The 22,876-nt window shown below is 44.6% G+C and overlaps 1 pseudogene; it reads left to right on the plus strand.

Moving 5' to 3' along the window:
- LOC123756214 (sodium-coupled monocarboxylate transporter 1-like) overlaps positions 1-22,876 on the plus strand; it is a 191,207-nt pseudogene that overhangs the window by 60,443 nt on the left and 107,888 nt on the right.

Raw genomic sequence — 22,876 nt, forward strand, 5'->3', positions numbered from 1 at the left:
AATTGAGTTTATTAAATCAGTCTCTATAAGTATAGTCAACTGCAATTAATGGTGAGTACAGATTAGGCTAGTACTCAGTTGACACTACTAAAGTCCCTAAACCTACCTAAATAAATGGTTTAAATTTCTAACCTACCTAAGTAAGGGACTAAACTAACTATGAGCAAAATGTACTCGAATTAACATTGTGAGCTGTATTGAGCTCATTAACAGGTCGAGCTATATTGAACTCGTGAACATGGTGAGCTATATTAAGCTCGTTAACAGAGTTAACAGGGTGAGTTATAGTAAACTCGTCAACAGTGTTGACAGGGTGAGCTGCAGTGAGCTCGTTAACAGAGTTAACAGGGAGAGTTATATTGAACTCGTCAACAGTGTTGACAGGGTGAGCTGCAGTGAGCTCGTTAACAGTGTTAACAGGGTGAGTTATATTGAACTCGTCAACAGTGTTGACAGGGTGAGCTGCAGTGAGCTTGTTAACAGTTAACAGGGTGAGTCATATTGAACTCGTCAACAGTGTTGACAGGGTGAGCTGCAGTGAGCTCGTTAACAGTTAACAGGGTGAGCTACAGTGAGCTCGAATTAACGAGGTGGAGTATTGCATCATTCAATTATCATGGCGAGCAGTGCTCGTGGCATGGGAAACATTAAAGCATTCGATTGTCATGGCGAGCAATATTGAGCTCGTATGCGCATGGGGAACAAGAAGCACTCAATTATTATGTTAATTCTAAGGTGAGCTATATTAAGCTCATGAAGCATGTTAATTAACAATGCTGATGTTTAACGATAATGCATTAAACAAAGAGAAACCTAAGATTGCTGGAAATTAAATTACTGCTACGATCAATCCTATTCAAGATAATTTGTAACATTTTCCCAACCTAAACGTTTCACGGGTTATTAGTTCTCTGTAAATTCACTTACGTATTGGTAAGTTTGCAAGTTTGTTCGTGCTGCGCTCCTACACTAATTAAGCAGAAACGAAAGAAAAACAACTCAAACAAATTGATGCAAGTATTTATCACTAATTCTTAGTGCAGAAAACATGGTATTAAGAAGGTTTTCTTGGCAAACCTTTAAGCGCAAGTATAGTGGACCAGTGGTCCTAGTTAATTTGTAATTACTGAAGTTGTTTGATGACTTCATAGTATTACTAAATTCAGGAAATGCCAGTGCCATTGAGTGCTAGATTCTCTAGCCTAACATTATTAATTACCTAGGGAGTACTAGATTCTCTAACCCAACATTACAATTTACCTAGGAAGACTGAGTGTGGTCAATTACTACTTGTCGAGAATAATTCTAGGTCTGCAGTGAATTCAATGGCTTGGTCGCTGTGACTTGTACTTGTTTGAGTACGGACCATTGGTTTTCACTGAGAGCTATGAAACATCTCGGCGAGTATCAATTGCACTACATTCAATCTGAGTTTATTACTCAGCTGTGTTTCTCCCTTTAGCTTGCTGCTGGAGAATTGATTTACTGCTGACTAATTTATTATTGTTGGCAGGCTTAGGCTTGTTCACATTCAGAACTTTACCAGTAAGTAAGTAGCCACCTGCAGATTGGAGCATATTCATTCCCAATCGTTTAACATGTCCAGTTATGAACTGGTAATAGTAGTCGGCTCCTACTAGTACATCTACATTGTTAAGGCGGTCAGTCGTTAACTTGTTGTCAGCCAAATTAATTTCACGTTCCTGCAGGAAGTGGGCTGTGTACCCCAGACCCTTAATGTTTAAGTCTAAAGGTATTTGATCTACAACAATGGCTTGGACAGCCTTGGCATGACTACCTAGTCGTACAAGCGGTTGAACTACTGAGTATTCATGAGTTCCTCGATTTATCATGAACCCTGACAAGTTTAATTTTACCTGTCCTATTGGTTGTAAATTAAGTGCTTCAGCTGCCCTTTGAGTAATGAAAGTTCTCTGGGAACCTTGGTCAAATAGTCCACGTGTGGTGATCTTGGCTCCTCTGTTCTTCACTTGAAGTTGGGCAGTAGGCAAAGCAGCATCCACTTGAGATGCTTGTGAAGTTACGCTGTACACATCTCGCACCTTGCAGCACTGTACTGGTGTAGATTCTCTACGTCCTATTCTAGGATTGACATAATTTGTCCTAACTAATTTGCACAGTGCAGCATGATGCTTGCCCCTTCTACACCTATTGCAGGTGTTCAGTGGGGTTTCACAGCTATTAACATTATGTGATTTGAGACACCTAGTACATTTATATAACTGTTTGAGTCGTCTGACTCTTGTGTCTCTATTAGGGTAATTGGTACATTTGTACAGAGAATGTTTTTGATTGCAAAACAAGCACATTCCCCATCCTACAGCTCGTTTAGGGGTTACCGGTTTAGGTAAAACAGTACCTGCAGGTTGTGATGGTTTTGCTGCTTGCATTTGCTTGTTATTTATTCTCTTGTGAGTACTTGGTGTACTCTGGGGAACCATTAATAGGCTCTTGGGAGTGCTCTTTGGACTATTAGGTCTCTTAGGAGCACCTGTGGGACTCTTAGGCCTCACTGATGAATCAGTGTTTGACTGATTGTTGTTACATTGATTATTAGCACCTTTGTTACCTAGTGACAGTGTCATTTTAGGAGTTCCAGGTAAGGAAACTGATGTAGGTACAGTTTTGGTGCATTCAGATTTAGCATTAATTGCCTGGTCTGCTGTATGATTGCTCATATTGCGCAAACCTGTAAATATATCCTGCATTGACAGGGTATTACCATTCTGGTATACATATAATTTATTAAGTGTGTCACCAGACAATTTTCTCTGGATGATAATTTTAGTCATCCACTCAGTAGTTGGGTGATCCACCTCTTTACTGAAAGAATTTATCAGTGACTCAAGCTGGAAACTAAAGGCTTGTAAAGAGTCAACTGATTGCTCTGGTGAAGATAAATTTAATAATTGGTGCACAAGGTTTATAATAGTCTTCTCATTGTTAGCACTTACTTTAGAAGGCTGTTGTGAGCAATTGTGACCATTACTTGTATTGCTTAAGGCTTCTTGCTTAGCCTCAGCTTTGATTACAGCTTCGACTGCTGCTGCAGTATTAGCTTTATCATTTTCTGGTTCAGATTCACTGATTATTGCAGCTTCACTTGTTTCTCTGGGTTCTTGTGATATGCTAGTTAATTCAGTAGCCTTATGTATTGAACTTATAGAATCCAGGGAACATGGAGAAGAGTTGTCTGAAAATTGGTCAGACTCTGTAAACAAATCATCACATGAAGCTGTATTAGATGAGAGGTTAGAAAATGAAGGTTGAACTTCAATTGTGGATCCTGTGTAGTGATCAGTATTGATTAGAGGATTCTCCTCATCTTGAGGTAGCTCAAGTATTTCATCTGAGCGAGTGCTGGCTCGGGTGTAGGTCTATTAATGATCTGTTCTATCCATTCGGGAATATCTTGTCTCGCAAGCACCTTCTGATATTGGTCTAACCTGGTTTGAACGCTACGTTCATAGTTATCAAGATCAGATTCTGTCAGACGTAAGTTGTCTGAGACAGTATGACCGACCTGGAGTAAATTCCTGTGGGACTCGATTACAGTCTTTATATAATCATATTTTTGGTTAGCGTTCCTTATGGAACTTGCTAGTCTGTAGACGTAATCTGGGTCAGTTTCTACACAGTTGTCACATCTGATAAGCAGTTTTCCTAGCTGAATTTGAAGAGCTGTCAAGAATCTTGCATTCCTTTCTAAAGGATTCATTCTTGCGGTAAATTGAGCCTGATAGGGCTTATGTAGCTATTTGTATAGCTATGGTGTCTGCTCCTTGATGTAGAGCAGGTATAATTATTGACAGCCTGATATTTCTTGAGGCTGTTTGTAATTTACCTCATTTAGAGGTTAGCTACCTACCTAATAATAAGCAACTAAGATTTGAGTGGTACCTTGGTCTCACTACAGGTGTTCCTCAGCTTAGCTCTTCTAAATCAGCCTCGGATGGGTAGTGGACTTACAGTAACACTCAAAGACATACAAAGAAATATGCAATAAAATATAATTACACAATAAATGGTTAATCCCTCCCTTGATAGGGTCAGCACAAAAATGAATAATAATATATATTCCACTAACTAGCTCAAGCCTAGTCGTGAGAATTTCTACTTAAGAAACTACAACTATATTTAGTCTATGCTTGTGCCAAATTCAACACAATCACAGCCTAAATTGCTACCTAATAAAGGTTGGCAAAGATTATATTGTGGTGCAATAATGTGCAAATAATTGTGCTGTGTTTTTGGGTTTTTTGGATTTTATATAATATACACTTGTATAATTATGTGTATAAGAAATTAAATGAACACAAGAGAATTAATTGTGTTTGGCAAGTATTCTACTGCCGTAAATATTATCTAACTCCTGAATGTACTCCTAATTGTGGAATAAAAATGTTATCAGGGTTAGTAATGATTAACTAGTATGAGATCCGTAATTTATATTAGTATACTGGATCCCTAAATGTTAATGATCCACTGACTTGAGTGAATCAGTAACTATAACATGGATTCAGGCTATAATGGACAGTCTGCTGACAGCCATATATTGAAACATTTGTATAGCCCAAATGGTTAACACATAATTGGTGTTAGTGATTAATATAAGGTTATGAGCTGTTGCTCCTGGTGACCTAAAGATTCTTACTTCAGTATGAAGTGTAGGCCTAAGTGTTGTGGGCAATAAACTGCGTCCCACGAGTGCTACCTTATACATAAGGTATAAGTAGCAATGAATTGGTGTGACTTAGGCTAACCTATGTGTTACGTTGTTAGTAGACACAATTAATTAAAATGGTTAGTCTTGATTACATCACACAAGGATTAGTTATTACTAATTAGTATTTATAATTATAATTTATGTTTATCCGGTTCGATCAGGACCATAATGTGGGACATTTGGGGCTTGACTCTATTTATTTAAATATTAATGTAATGAAAATCAATTACGAAGGACCACCCGCTTTTATAGTAAAGAGGGAAACTAAGAAAATATGATCATTAGAAAATTCCTAGATGAACCAGTAACTATGGATAAAATACTAGAGAATATGATCACTGAAATAATTAATGGGGTGTATAATTAAATGAATCAAAGCCTCAAACACCTACATTGGGGGGGGGTTATTACTGGAACTCAATACGTCCAGGAACTAGTGCGGTTCGTTCACCAGTCCAATGTATAATAATCTAATCCTATGAACATTTATAGAGTCATTATCTTTATCATCAATGAGAACATAGATTACGAACATGAAAAATAATAATTATAATAAACACATGTTAATCCAATGTGTCGGAAAATCCGACACCATTTAATATATCATACAGACAGATAAGAGCTGTGTTGTATAAACAAGTTACCCATAGAAAACGTAACTTGTAGTGGAATTACCGTCTAAAGAAAACGGGATATCATCACCACACACTATTATAATTCACCACCTATTATGGTGGGAATTATTCTTAAATACATTAGTCTTTGGACTTTACCATCATAAAAACATCTTATATAAATTAACTTAATTATCAATATTAAAGTAGAGTAAATGTGACCCTTCTATCACGTTCTGAAATCTGGACAATGTAAGCCAGGCGTCAGAGTGGAGGAAGGGGGCAGCCATTGTTGTGTCACCTCCGAGACGTGTGGAGCAAATTCGGCTCCTATCATTCTGGACAATGTCGGCCAGTAACGTCAATAGTATGGAGTGTTAAACAGCCATTGTTTATACGAGACCAGAGGCTCACACGGGAGCAAATTCGGCTCCTGTTAATTTTACTTGGACGTAGTGTTATGGATACCAAAGGTGTACCATCTGTCAACACGCTGTCAACAAATCAAGTTAAGTGTTCTTTCCGAAACCCATTATTTATCATTAGTGGCCATTAATGTCATTATATAGGGTGACCCGGTTAGATCACATGGAAGCCTCAAACTAAAGGTAATTAAGCCAGGTCTTCATGTTCCATGTACTGTTTTCTCTGATATACTTGTCATATATAGGTATCTGGCTTCACAGCTAGCGCACTTTTGACAGGTCAAGACGAGGATGCAAGATTTGTGCACCAGTTACTGGGTGATATGGAAGCTACCTCAAAGAGGATAATTTGGTGTCTACACCCTAGTTATACCTGGTGGACTAACCTGCTGTACTATAAGATAAGGAACCTCATCAATGTATGTAGCTATTACTGTAGTTTGATTGGCTGCATATATATTAACTAATAAACCCCCCTAATGTGTAGAGGATCGATTTGTGAGATTATGAGATTATTGCAGAAATACAGTCCACTTATCATTATACAAATTGCTATCGAAGTATATAAATTAACGTAAATATAAATTCATATAAATTAAATAAATATAAATCTCACAGGTCGGTTCCCACATTATTTGGTCCTTCGAACCGGATACGAACCAGTGACCTATGGATTCATTAAATAAACTAGTGCAGTGTTATTTAAACAAACCCAGCAGTCAAGACGGCAGCGTAGCCTCGAGGGAGCTCAGGAGCCTCCCTCAGCCCAGTTCAGCTTCGTCAGCGGTTTCATGCACACCCACAGATATTTGGTGGCGTGTTATTTCGTGAAATGACAGCGCTAATATTGAAGCCAGCCTAATTAGTGACTGTGTGTCGCGTGATTGTTCACGGATTTCGTGGTGTTACATTTCGCGAGAGATTATCTACGAATTTTGTGGAGTTTATTTCGCGAGGTCACTAATAATATTTAATACTTCTAGATAATATTAGAAGTTTCATAGAGGCTAATTAAGAGGCTATTATCAATAATTGTGTATATTATTTCTCCAAATAGAGAATTATTTAATATAAATTGCACTAGTGATCACAGTATAATATTTACTAATTGCCAACCCACAACAGGGTAGGATACTGACTAGTTGAACTATTATTGTTCATCCTAGTCCCATTATTACTATAGTCAGTTGTACTATATTGAACAACCTAACACCATTAATGAATGGTCCAGACCCTATTTTGGGTGTAATTTTTATCAACTCGAGTTGAGTTGTATATATAATAATTTACTTATGATCATTACACCTTTGAGTGATTAATTAGTGTCTCTACCATCCTAGGGTGATATTGAAGAGCTAACCTAAAGGTACTTCCAGTGACACTGGTTTATCACTCAAATCATTAGTGTGTATGATTGTGTGTATATATAATGTGTATTAATTTTAAGTGCTAACCTCTAGTAGAGGTAGGATTATTGCCTAGTGAGTGCAGAATTTACCCTAGGCTACCATTAGTGTTTGTTCAGTATTATGAGCAGCCCAAGTACAAGCCCCACAAGGCTTCACCAACGAGCCAGTATGGATAATGCAGGGAGAATGAAAAGAACCCTTGCAGGTCTTAAAGGCCACTTAACAAGACAGATCAAGAAATGTGAAGATTTGTCACAACAATCTCAAGTTAATTATGCTGACCTGGAAAGCTATTATCAAGCAGCTGCAGGTAAATTTGAGCAAATCAAATGCCAAATGGCTGTCCCTGTGGGGACAGACTACTACCATCAATTCATTGGTAGCCCTACTAAATATCAGGGCATAACCATGTTAAACTCTGCAGGAGGTAAATTACTCTCAGGCCCAGTATCAAGCCTGAGGAGACCTATGCCTGCAGATAAACAATACCAGTAGAAACCTAAATTTGTCAGCTGATTATATTTCTCCAGTAGCATTATACTAAGGAGATTACAGCTGACTATAGTAACAGAGGTTGATGTTAGTATCATCATTTAAAGCTGAAGATGAGTTCATGAGGCCTCAGTGGCAAATCAGTGAACAGTAGCCTAAAACAGCTACAAGTCACTGCGACCAATGTCACTGAACCCACTGCAGTCTCAGAACCATACTTTACTTTAATGATGAGCTATTCAATCTTCTGAATCAATTAACTAAATTAAACCCCAATAAATCTGATGACTGATTTGATACATTTATTATTTAATCAAGATGTATTCCATGGGCCTCAGTGTTTATATATCAGTGACCAGTTACCTGAAGAAACTTCAAGTTATATCTAATGTCACTGATCTCACTGCAGTTCCTGAATCATACTTGACTGTAGTACTTGGTCACATCCAGTCTTCTGGGTTAAATAATATGTAATAAGGCTTGAATATTAGCCTTTCAAGAGTTGACAGGGAAATGAAATCGCATTAGACTTCTAACCCTTGCAACTCTAGTACGGGACATCCGTCCTGTACGAACAGACGCACAAATGTGTGATTACTAACTACTAACATCAAATTAATCTAATAATTCGAAGGAGGAGTATCGGTGTTCGTCTGTTCTAATTAGGACTTCGACTCGTGAGCAGCCCCTGGGGAATTATGTCGGAAAATCCGACACCATTTAATATATCATACAGACAGATAAGAGCTGTGTTGTATAAACAAGTTACCCATAGAAAACGTAACTTGTAGTGGAATTACCGTCTAAAGAAAACGGGATATCATCACCACACACTATTATAATTCACCACCTATTATGGTGGGAATTATTCTTAAATACATTAGTCTTTGGACTTTACCATCATAAAAACATCTTATATAAATTAACTTAATTATCAATATTAAAGTAGAGTAAATGTGACCCTTCTATCACGTTCTGAAATCTGGACAATGTAAGCCAGGCGTCAGAGTGGAGGAAGGGGGCAGCCATTGTTGTGTCACCTCCGAGACGTGTGGAGCAAATTCGGCTCCTATCATTCTGGACAATGTCGGCCAGTAACGTCAATAGTATGGAGTGTTAAACAGCCATTGTTTATACGAGACCAGAGGCTCACACGGGAGCAAATTCGGCTCCTGTTAATTTTACTTGGACGTAGTGTTATGGATACCAAAGGTGTACCATCTGTCAACACGCTGTCAACAAATCAAGTTAAGTGTTCTTTCCGAAACCCATTATTTATCATTAGTGGCCATTAATGTCATTATATAGGGTGACCCGGTTAGATCACATGGAAGCCTCAAACTAAAGGTAATTAAGCCAGGTCTTCATGTTCCATGTACTGTTTTCTCTGATATACTTGTCATATATAGGTATCTGGTTTCACAGCTAGCGCACTTTTGACAGGTCAAGACGAGGATGCAAGATTTGTGCACCAGTTACTGGGTGATATGGAAGCTACCTCAAAGAGGATAATTTGGTGTCTACACCCTAGTTATACCTGGTGGACTAACCTGCTGTACTATAAGATAAGGAACCTCATCAATGTATGTAGCTATTACTGTAGTTTGATTGGCTGCATATATATTAACTAATAAACCCCCCTAATGTGTAGAGGATCGATTTGTGAGATTATGAGATTATTGCAGAAATACAGTCCACTTATCATTATACAAATTGCTATCGAAGTATATAAATTAACGTAAATATAAATTCATATAAATTAAATAAATATAAATCTCACAGGTCGGTTCCCACACAATGAACAGAGTTCTGCATGTAAAGGAATACAGATAATAGAAATCTAGGAATACGAAAGGAATCTTAGCTTAAAGACGATTTCCAAGAAGTTAGTTACGACTCATCCTCTGATTCTCCTGGACTCATCATGGAACACTGGGAGTTGATTAACATGGGAAATGACAGCTCGGAGAATTCTTCACACACGCTGTAAATCAAATTGTTTTCAGTAGCAACAGATTAAGCTACTAGATATCTATGTTCAAGAAATTGAGATTAATAATAAGAGTAAATAATGACCTGTAGTTTTTTATTGTCGCACGGCGTCACGACAAGCTACCCAGCTATAAACCTACCCCCTAGATGATGCATCAAATAAGGATAAAGGTACTTAGCTAATATGGGCACTGTGTAAGTTAAGGCTTGCCGAAGTTCGCGTCCTAGGTTCCGGTCCAGCCTATCCTAGATACTGACGCGCTTCACTGGCCGGTCACGTGGTATTACAAAGAACCAAATTTAACAGGTTCTGGCCGAATGTCAAATTAATCTCTTGACCATTCGAATTGTTATGTAAAATGACACTGACACCAGTGAAGTTAATGTCTGCAAAGGTTCTTCACACCTCACAGTGGCGACTTTCTTCTAGAGCTCTTGATGGCGTCTACCCTGTTGGCTGGGGTTATGGCGTCTCCTCGTGAGCGAGTCACCTCGTGAACTGGCGTCTCCTCCGCCCCGCTCCGCGTCCCGCGTTTGTTACTCAAATTATTTATGACGGATATTATCATTTCTCGCAGTTGTGATTGAAATGCTCGGATAAGGACGGGTTTATTATTTAGAGGAGTTAAATATTATTATTTGCCCGTTTTAGGATAGTAAACGAACAATGGAGATGAATTAAAGTCTCTCCAGGGCATTCACGCGTGACGTTAAATTTATTACTAGATAACAGTTATAACTATAAATGCTCTATTTGGCTTTAGTTGGGGAACAGTTTATCTGTAATTAATTATCACACAGAACACCGTTGTTTATAGAGAATCAAATTCAATTCTCAGACACACTGGATATAAATGTGTTTATTACAATGGAGTCTGACGCAATACTGGCGTCGGGTGATGTAAGAATTCTAGCCTTATTGTACAGATGTAATTATTAGTACATATGAACTCTATGCTTGGTTAATTTGAATCACTACAATGATTAGTAGAATTAGTAAGAATTAATGAGAATACAACAGTGTTGTATTTAGTGTTGGAAATTTCCAACAATAGTTTGAGATTTCGAACACCACCACTACCTGTAGGCCTTTCCTGTGAACACGAGGTCGCTGCTCCTACACGCCGCCACCTCCCACACCACCACCGCCACCCCCAACACCACCGCCGCCACCCCCAATACCACCGCCGCCACCCCCAACACCACTGCCGCCACTTCCAACACCACCGCCGCCACCCCCAACACCACCGCCGCCACCCCCAACACCACCGCCGCCACCCCCAACACCACCGCCGCCACCCCCAACACCACCGCCGCCACCCCCAACACCACCGCCGCCACCCCCAACACCACCGCCGCCACCCCCAACACCACCGCCGCCGCCCCCAACACCACCGCCGCCACCCCCAACACCACTGCCGCCACCCCCAACACCACCGCCGCCACCCCCCGCACCACTGCCGCCACCCCCAACACCACTGCCGCCACACCACTGCCGCCACCCCCAACACCACCACCGTCATCCCCCCCACCACTGCCGCCACCCCCCACACCATCGCCGCCGTCCCCCACACCACCGCCGCCACCCCCAACACCACCGCCGCCACCCCCAACACCACCGCCGCCATTCCCAACACCACCGCCGCCACCCCCAACACCACCGCCGCCACCCCCAACACCACCGCCGCCATTCCCAACACCACCGCCGCCACCCCCAACACCACCGCCGCCACCCCCAACACCACCGCCGCCACCCCTAACACCACCGCCGCCACCCCCCACATTACCGCCGCCACCCCCAACACCACCGCCGCCACCCCCAACACCACCGCCGCCACCCCCAACACCACCGCCGCCACCTCCAACACCACCGCTGCCACCCCCAACACCACCGCCGCCACCTTCAACACCACCGCCGCCACCTCCAACACCACCGCCGCCACCCCTAACACCACAGCCGCCACCCCCAACACCACCGCCGCCACCCCCAACACCACCGCCGCCACCCCCAACACCACCGCCGCCACCCCCAACACCACCGCCGCCACCTCCAACACCACCGACGCCACCTCCAACACCACCGCCGCCACCCCCAACACCACCGCCGCCACCTCCAACACCACCGCCGCCACTCCCAACACCACCGCCGCCACCCCTAACACCACTGCTGCCACCCCCAACACCACCGCCGCCACCTCCAACACCACTGCCGACACCTGCAACACCACCGCCGCCACCCCCAACACCACCGCCGCCACCCCCAACACCACCGCCGCCACCTCCAACACCACCGCCGCCACCTCCAACACCACCGCCGCCACCCCCAGCACCACCGCCGCCACCCCCAACACCACCGCCGCCACCCCCAACACCACCGCCGCCACCTCCAACACCACCGCCGCCACCTCCAACACCACCGCCGTCACCCCCAACACCACCGCCGCCACCTCCAACACCACCGCCGCCACCCCCAACACCACCGCCGCCACCCCCAACACCACCGCCGCCACGTCCAACACCACCGCCGCCACCCCCAACACCACCGCCGCCACCCCCCGCACCACTGCCGCCACCCCTAACACCACCGCCGCCACGTCCAACACCACCGCCGCCACCCCCCGCACCACTGCCGCCACCCCCAACACCACCGCCGCCACGTCCAACATCACCGCCGCCACCCCCAACACCACCGCCGCCACCCCCAACACCACCGCCGCCACCCCCAACACCACCGCCGCCACCCCCAACACCACCGCCGCCACCCCCAACACCACCGCCGCCACCCCCAACACCACCGCCGCCACCCCCGCCGGCACCCCCAACACCACCGCCGCCACCTCCAACACCACCGCCGCCACCCCCAACACCACTGCCGCCACCCCCAACACCACCGTCGCCACCCCCCGCACCACTGCCGCCACCCCCAACACCACCGCCGCCACCTCCAACACCACCGCCGCCACCCCCAACACCACCGCCGCCACCCCCCGCACCACTGCCGCCACCCCCAACACCACCGCCTCCACCTCCAACACCACCGCCGCCACCCCCAACACCACCGCCGCCACCCCCCGCACCACTGCGCCACCCCCAACACCACCGCCGCCACGTCCAACACCACCGCCGCCACGTCCAACACCACCGCCGCCACCCCCAACACCACCGCCGCCACCCCCCGCACCACTGCCGCCACCCCCAACACCACCGCCGCCACCTCCAACACCACCGCCGCCACCCCCAACACCACCGCCGCCACCTCCAACACCAATGCCGCCACCCCCAACACCACCGCCGCCACCTCCAACACCACTGCCGCCACCCCCAACACCACCGCCGCCACCCCCAACACCACCGCCGCCACCCCCAACACCACCGCCGCCACCCCTAACACCACCGCCGCCACCTCCAACACCACCGCCGCCACCCCCAACACCACCGCCGCCACCCCTAACACCACCGCCGCCACCTCCAACACCACCGCCGCCACCCCCAACTCCACCGCCGCAACGTCCAACACCACCGCCGCCACGTCCAACACCACCGCCGCCACCCCCAACACCACCGCCGCCACCCCTAACACCACCGCCGCCACCTCCAACACCACCGCCGCCACCCCCAACTCCACCGCCGCCACGTCCAACACCACCGCCGCCACGTCCAACACCACCGCCGCCACCTATAACACCACCGCAGACACCTCCAACACCACCGACACCCCCTACACCACTGCCGCCACCCCCACTACACCACGCCACTACACGACACGCACCCCTACACAAGGCTACTACACCACACCACCATATCACGCCACTACACCATGCTACTACACCATGCTACTAAACCATGCTACTACATCATGCTACTACACCACACCACTACACCACACCACTACACCACTACTACTACTACTACAACTACTACACCACCACTACACTACTACAACTACTACTACACCACCACTACACCATGCTACTACACCATGCCACTACACTAGGCTTCTACACCACACCACTACACAAGGGTACTACACCAGGCTATTACACAATGCCACTACATCAGGCTACTACACCACGCCACAACACCAGGCTACTACACCACGGTACTACACCAGGCTACTACACCACACCACTACACCAGACTACTACACCACACCACTAAACCAGGCTACTACACAATGCTACTACACCACGTCACTACACTAGGCTACTACACAATGCTACTACACCACACCACTACACCAGGCTACTACACCACGCCACATCACCAGGCTACTACACCAGGCTTCTATACCATGCCACTACACGCTACTACACCATGCTACTACACCAGGCTACTAACTATGCCACAAGACCAGGCTACTACACCACTCCACAACACCAGGCTACTTCACCACGCCACAACAGGCTACTACACCACTGTACTACACCAGGTTACTACACCAGGCTACTACACCAGGCCACTACACCAGGTTACTACACCAGGCTACTACACCAGGCCACTACACCAGGTTACTACATCAGGCTACTACACCAGGCTACTACACCAGGTTACTACACCAGGTTACTACACCAGGCTACTACACCAGGCTACTACACCAGGTTACTACACCAGGCTACTACACCACGCCACTACACCACGCCACTACACCAGGTTACTACACCACGCCACTACACCACGCCACTACACCAGGTTACTACACCAGGCTACTACACCAGGCTACTACACCACGCCACTACACCAGGTTACTACACCAGGCTACTACACCAGGCTACTACACCAGGCTACTACACCACGCCACTACACAGGTTACTACACCAGGCTACTACACCACGCCACTACACCAGGCTACTACACCAGGCTACTACACCACGCCATTACACCAGGTTACTACACCAGGCTACTCCACCACGCCACTACACCAGGTTACTACACCAGGCTACTACACCAGGCTACTACACCAGGCTACTACACCCGGCTACTACACCACGCCACTACACCAGGTTACTACACCAGGCTACTACACCACGCCACTACACCAGGTTACTACACCAGGCTACTACACCAGGCAACTACACCAGGCTACTACACCACGCCACTACACCAGGTTACTACACCAGGCTACTACACCACGCCACTACACCAGGTTACTACACCAGGCTACTACACCAGGCTACTACACCAGGCTACTACACCACGCCACTACACCAGGTTACTACACCAGGCTACTACACCAGGCTACTACACCAGGCTACTACACCAGGCTACTACACCACGGCACTACACCAGGTTACTACACCAGGCTACTACACCAGGCTACTACACCACGGCACTACACCAGGTTACTACACCAGGCTACTACACCACGGCACTACACCAGGTTACTACACCAGGCTACTACACCACGGCACTACACCAGGTTACTACACCAGGCTACTACACCAGGCTACTACACCAGGCTACTACACCACGCCACTATACCAGGTTACTACACCAGGCTACTACACCACGCCACTACACCAGGCTACTACACCAGGCTACTACACCAGGCTACTAACCACTCCACTACACCAGGCTACTACACCACGCCACAACACCAGGCTACTACACCACGCCACTACTCTACACCACGCCACTATACCACGACACTGCACCAGGCCACTTCACCACGCTACTACACCATGCCACTACACCACGCCACTACACCATGCTACTACACCACACCACTATACCAGGCTACTACACCAGGCTACTAACCACGCCACTACACCAGGCTACTAACCACGCTACTACACCAGGCTACTGCACCACGCCACTACACCAGGCTACTACACCACACCACTATACCAGGCTACTACATTACACCACTATACCAGGCTACTACACCAGGCTACTGCACCAGGCCACTACACCACGCCACTACATCACGCTACTACACCACACCACTACACCACACCACTACACCTAACTACTACACCAGGCTACTACACCACTCCACTACACCAGGCTACTACACCACACCACGCCACCACACACCATGCCACTACACCAGGCTACTACACCAGGCCACTACACCACCCCACTACTCCACCCCATTACATCACGCTACTACACCAAGTTAATACACTATGCTAATACAAATGATAAATGAATAAAAATTATGAACCCAACTTATTATGATGCATTGTTTTACCAAATGTAGAAATATTTTTTTATGTTTTTACATTTCCCATTTTATTCATATATGAGCATTTTAACTTGAAACACTTCATAAAAGGTGTCATAAAGTTTAAAATTAGGTACAAAAGGGGTCACAAAGTTTCAAATTAGGGTACAAAAGGGGTCACAAAGTTTAAAATTAGGTACAAAAGGGATCACAAAGTTTCAAATTAGGGTACAAAAGGGGTCACAAAGTTTCAGATTAGGGTTAGGTTTGTAGGTTTTGGTTAAAAGTTTTGGAAATTCCTATTTAATTCCACACAAAATAACGTACCTAATTCGTGAAAACAAACGTTTCCAATCCTTTCAAACACTTTCCTGGAACGTTGTGGAAACTTGAAATTGTTTGCTGGGCGGGATGTCCACATCCTCGCCCTCGGAATCCACCCCAACAGGGAGTGGCGGGAAATCCTCCCGGAACAAGTTCACAGGAGCGACTGCAGCCCCAGAGTACCTGGCAGCCTGATGCCCCAACAGGCCACACCGAAAACAGGTACTAGGTTGCCAGGCAGAGTATACCCAAATGTAGTACCCAAGAAGCCAGCCTGAAGAAGGAATGCCCGACCTCAGGCGCATCCCATGGGTATGAATGTTTGTACACATACCCTTATACCTCCCCGAGGACAGGGTGTTCACCCGCACACTGATAACAGCGCCCAACTGCTGGAAGTAACGCTGGAGTAGACCCTTGGGAAACTCCAAGGGTGCCCCATGCACAATTACTTATGTCAGAACACCTATACGGTCCGTAATGGTCAGAGAGCCGGCACCATCTGGCAGCAACGAGGAACGCCCCTCATAACAAAGGAGGAACTCAAGGTACGCCTCCTCCCCTCACTAATTTGACAATAACCTGGTGAGCAGTGACCAGCTCAACACCGTAGACGTCATCCACCGGGACACAGAGTATGTGACACATGACAAGCTCAACTGCAGGGTAACCAGCATGGCCTGCAAACTCCAGGCCCACGGAGTTCACTCTCACAACAGGGGGAAGAAGGCCTTCCATCGCAAGCGTGTCACGTCAACACCAGCCAACACAACCCGTTCTCGCAAATTTAATAAGTCAATATTGACTTATTAAATATGTGCGTAGGTGACATACTTAATATAATAGATACCATTAAAAAGATTCATAGAAAACACCGACCTTACCTAACCTTGTTAGTATCTTAAGATAAGCATCTTATTGCTTCGTAATTACAATTATTACCTAACCTATAATAGGTATAGGTTAAGTAATAATTGTAATTACGAAGCAATAAGATGCTTATCTTAAGATACTAACAAGGTTAGGTAAGGTCGGTGTTTTCTATGAATCTTTTTAAGGGTTTCTATTATGTTTAGTATATCACCTATGCACGTAGTTAATAAGTCAATATTGACTTTACGAATTTGCGAGAACTGGTTGGCCACCACCAGGCAACTGCAGGGAGGGTGGGGACGCCCACACCCCCAGCCGATGGGCAAACAACCACCAACTACCGGAGGGCTCAGGCAACACGTCCACACCCCACGGCAGCTAGGGCACAACTCCAGTTGGAAGTAAATTGAAGCATTAGTTTGTGAGGTAGATCCTAGTCAGTATTTGATACGCTAATGGATACATTGATGAAATCATTAAAAAGCTGATGGATCGCCATGTCTCCTCTGATGAAACTGTAAACACTGCAGTATATACCCCACATATTCAATACTCCCACAGGAACTTGTTTTCAACGGCTCACAAGATAAAAGAAAGTGTTCTGAAAGACTTAGTCAACTAAAACGTGACACCATACCGACAATAACTAAAAGATACAGTTCATAATTTTCTGCTAGATCAAGAAAACTGCTGATTTACTCGTGAAAAACTCTCCGACTGCCAACCTGGGTCTGTCAGCCCAGATGATGTCAATATATAGGCAAGAAAATGAAACCTCTTTAATGGGAACTGGCAATGCACAAACTAAAAGGAATATCCTGACCATCAGCAGTGAAATAATCGATACATACAACGATAATAGAAGATTAGACAGAACCGAAGCACTACATTCATTCTCTATACTACAAAGTACTCTGCATTCTACTTTCATTCAACTATCAGCCCGTTTACACTTAGATGCATCTTACCATCTGCCTCTAACGATACTGGAGAATACGCTAGAAAAAATGTACCCTCTAGCGAAATGTGTTAGAATCACTAATTTTTATAAAATATACTTCGAAGAGTTGACTAGGAATGAGAACTATTACAGAGATATTTCTCTGTATTAGTTAATACAGAGAGGGGTGATGGAGAGAAAGTTTGACTGACTTATATAAGTTGATACACAATTCACACATTTCGTGTTGGAGGTTATCAGAAAAATCGTTATATGGACTATAATTACTATTACTTTTTGTTTCTTTTACAGCTTTCTCAACCATTAGAGCCGACCATTCACGGTGAAGTCAGAATAATTGTAAGCCGAATCATTATACAAAAAAGCGTTGTATACCATATCATTAATTAATGCTCTCCCCTCCCTCGCTGTTCTTGACAGTACCTGGAGTTGAGATTCAAGTCGAGATGTCTGCGGAAGATGGCCACCTGTTGCCAACTGCTGCTGATAGCCATGAGCATGAGCATGGGTGTATATGTTCCTTCGCTCGCCCTCTCTGCTGTCACAAACCTCACCACCGTCACCTCCATCCTCATCATGGGCAGCATCTCCACCTTCTACGTTACCATTGTGAGTACAGCTCCTGGTACGAAAGTAAAGCTATGAGCGGGCCGGCTGTTATGAAACTGTTGTATGTCATTATTGTAGTCACCCAAATACTTGGCCCGATGTTCCCCGCCTCAAGTCTATGTTGAGGAACAAATTTAAGAAATTTCCTGTATTATAAGGCTTAAGGATAGCTAAAACGCTAGTTCATTTTTACATCTGGCATACTCAAGGAACAGGTGCAGAAAACGATTAATAACAATAATATATTAAATAAGGTGGATGCAAATTTAACCGTCCAGCAAATAAGAACTTTCCAGCAATAGGCACCACTAATCTTAGTATAGCACAAATTTGACTTGAGACACGAAATTACTCACTGAGACAACCCTCATCCCCTAATTAGTAATAATCATATTATATATTAATATGGTACCTAGAAAATTATTATTTCACTGGAAATTATTCACACAATATTTCACACTATATATAAGTATACATGAGTGTAAACATCCATGTTAACCACCGACCACAACAGGAATTAGCAGCCAGCACCAGCTTGTCTTCTTTCTAAAATCTAGCACCTATAGCAAGTGTAAAAGGGAGAGGGGGACTTGAACCTTCCTTCTCCCCCCCCACCCCCCCTTCCTTCCAGGCACATCGTTGACACATCAACATTTAATGACTTCTCTTATACTTCTTGCAAGGTTCTGAACTATCACTGGCAAGTGTAGAGTAAACAGTTAATCTCTTACAATATTCCGATAAACGGTCAGTTCTCAACACTGTACTTATAGTATTTAGAAAGGCTGCTTAAACAAGAGGTTATTGTTTATGCAGCCAGAGTATATATTACGTTTAGAACTGCAATATGTGTATTAATTGATAGATAACAAGGAAACATATATAATTATTATTCCTAAGACATATTCAATGAGTTTACAGGTTGCAAAACACTCATAATAATGATGCAAAATACCTGAATGGAACATGCAAAAAATATAAAATACAGTCCGTTTTATTTTGGTAGTTTTAGAAAGTGGACATCGGTACTACTGACTTTGGACAAACCTTCCCTAACCTTCGTAGGCATAATACACGTTATCTGAGGCCTTATATTGTATACATATATGTGCCATACTAGGTCTTGGAATATTTATGTTTGGTTATTAACATTTTTTTTTGACTCTATAAAGTGAACAGTACCATATTCTGCTATCGAATTGTCCATTAAATCTATGTACGAAGGAGGATGAATTAAAAAAACGAGACATGTAAATTAAATTATATCCTTCTATTTCATGAACAAAAAATGCATGCCTTTAGTGTCATTTACATATTTTTTAACTTCACTAATGATTTGAATCATACAAATGAACTTAAATAAGTCAACCTTGATTAGCTTCTCTATTAAAGCATTGCACTGGAAATCATTTTGAGGCAATGGAGCGACTTGAACTCGCGTTTTGGTGATTCCCAGACGCATGCCTTGACTGCTCGGCCAGTGGTACAAAAGTTGACCAACCCAGAACTCTACTGAGCTCTCTAGGAGGTTCTGGAGGTCCCAAACCGGGGACCGAACCAAGGATTGGTTCAATGATTCGAACCAATGGATATCGAGCGGGAAGATCGTGCCTCTCACAGCTACTTGAGCACTACGACAAAGTCACTGAGGCATTAGAAATGAAACAGAATGCTGATGTGATATACACGGACTTCGCAAAGGCTTTCGATAAATGTGACCATGGCGTGATAGCACACAAAATGAAGTCAATGGGAATAACCGGTAAAGTAGGACGCTGGATACTCAGTTTTCTGTCAAACAGGACTCAGCGAGTAACTGTCAACCATATAAAATCTAGTCCAAGTGCAGTGAAAAGCTCTGTACCTCAGGGTACAGTCCTTGCACCGCTGCTTTTCCTTATTCTCATATCAGATATAGACAAAAATACAAGTCACAGCTTCGTATCATCCTTTGCAGATGACACAAAAATCAGTATGAAAATTACCTCGGCTGAGGACATTGGAAAACTTCAAGCTGATATTAATAAAGTTTTCGCCTGGGCATCAGAAAATAACATGATGTTTAACAGTGATAAATTCCAGGTACTCAGGTACGGTAAAAATGAGGACCTTAAACATAATACAGAGTACAAAACACAATCAAATGTACCCATAGTAGGAAAACAGCATGTAAAGGATTTGGGAATAATAATGTCTGACGACCTAACGTTTAAGGAGCATAACCAAGCAAATATTGCGACAGCCAGAAAAATGATAGGATGGATTACGAGAACTTTCAAATCCAGGGATCCCATCACAATGGTTGTACTCTTCAAGTCACTTGTGTTGTCCCGTCTTGAGTACTGCTCAGTACTCACTTCCCCCTTCAGAGCAGGAGAGATTGCTGAAATAGAGGGAATACAGAGAACATATACGGCACGCATAGACGCAATAAAGCACCTAAATTATTGGGATCGTCTCAAAGCCCTCCAAATGTACTCACTAGAAAGAAGACGAGAGAGATATCAAATAATATACACCTGGAAGATACTGGAGCGCCAAGTACCAAATCTACACAGTAAAATAACAACGTACTGGAGTAAACGATATGGAAGAAAATGTAGAATAGAACCAGTGAAGAGCAGAGGTGCCATAGGCACAATCAGAGAAGACTGTATAAACATCAGAGGTCCGCGGTTGTTCAACGTCCTCCCAGCAAGCATAAGAAATATTGCCGGAACAACCGTGGACATTTTCAAGAGGAAACTAGATTTATTCCTCCAAGGAGTGCCGGACCAACCGGGCTGTGGTGGGTATGTGGGCCTGCGGGCCGCTCCAAGCAACAGCCTGGTGGACCAAACTCTCACAAGTCAAGCCTGGCCTCGGGCCGGGCTTGGGGAGTAGAAGAACTCCCAGAACCCCATCAACCAGGTATCAACCAGGTAAGGTTTTACAGTCGATCGGACAGCCGACACAAGGCATGCAACTGGGAATCACCAGAAGGCGAGTTCAAGTCACTCCATTGTCTAATAAGGATTTTCATTGATATATATAACGCCTTTGTGATATCATTACGATCTAGGTGGGGGGGGGGGGGGAAGAGGTGTGTGAACGCATTACCGTAGGCCACAGTGTGGTTGGGTTGGCTAGAAAACCCTGGTTGGGCTCCGGTTTGGGGCCCCAAGAACCTCCTAGAGAACTCAGTAGAGTTCCGGGTTGGTCGACGTTTGTACTACAAAGACCGAGCGGTTAAGTCTGGCGTCTGTGACCCATCAGAACGTGAGTTCAAGTTGCTTCATTGACTCAAAAGGATTTTCATTGATATATTACGTCACTGTGATATCATTGCAATCATTACATAAAAATTCTACCAGTGTTAACGAATTACTGTCCAACCAAACCTGTTTAAAAGCAATTAATTCTTAATCTTAAGAATGTTTGACATAAAGCAACAATAATTATAAGACATACAATGGTATGCAACATAGTCACTGGTTTGTCCCCAGGCTTTTAATAGAATATTAGCTTAAATTTAGTTATGAAGAGGCTTCTTGGTCGTCCATAACAGCAGTATAGGCAATGAATAGGTATTAATTAGTATATTGCCTATAATGAAGATTTCAGCAGGTCTCCTTATCAAAGTACTGCAGGATCCCAAATGCGATCATGTTGCTTGGTTCTTTCTTGGGTCTGTGGAGTTAATTCGTCTTCACTTCAAGAGCTCTGATGTCGCAGTTATTCAGGTAAAATCTAATGTGAGTCGACGCTGTTTATAACTATGCTGTAGGTCACTCCGCAAATAAATTCTCTCAAGTAGGAAACTGCAAAGAAGAGAGGGTTGTTTTGTACGTAGAGAGGGTCGTTGTGTACGTAGAGAGGGTAGTTGTGTACGTAGTGTGGGTCTTTGTGTACGTAGAGAGGGTCGCTGTGTACGTAGAGTGGGGGGGCGTTGTGTACGTAGAGAGTCGTTGTGTAAGTAGAGTGAATCGTTATGTACGTATAGAGAGGGCGTTGTGTACATAGAGAGGGTTGTTGTGTACGTTGGGAGTGCCGTTGTGTATTTGAGAGGGTTGTTGTGTACGTTGGGAGTGCCGTTGTGTATTTGAGAGGGTTGTTGTGTACGTAGAGAAGGTCATTGTGTACGAAGAAAGGGTCGTTGTATACGTAGAGAGGATCGTTGTGTAGTTCAGAGAGGGTCGTTGTGTACGTAGTGGTCGTTGAGTACGTATACAGGGTCGTTGTGTACGTAGAGTGGGTCGTTGTTGTAACGAGGGCCCAGCCTTTAACC

The sequence above is a fragment of the Procambarus clarkii genome, chromosome 36, assembly GCF_040958095.1.
Source record: "Procambarus clarkii isolate CNS0578487 chromosome 36, FALCON_Pclarkii_2.0, whole genome shotgun sequence".
NCBI classification, from domain to species: Eukaryota; Metazoa; Arthropoda; class Malacostraca; order Decapoda; family Cambaridae; genus Procambarus; species Procambarus clarkii.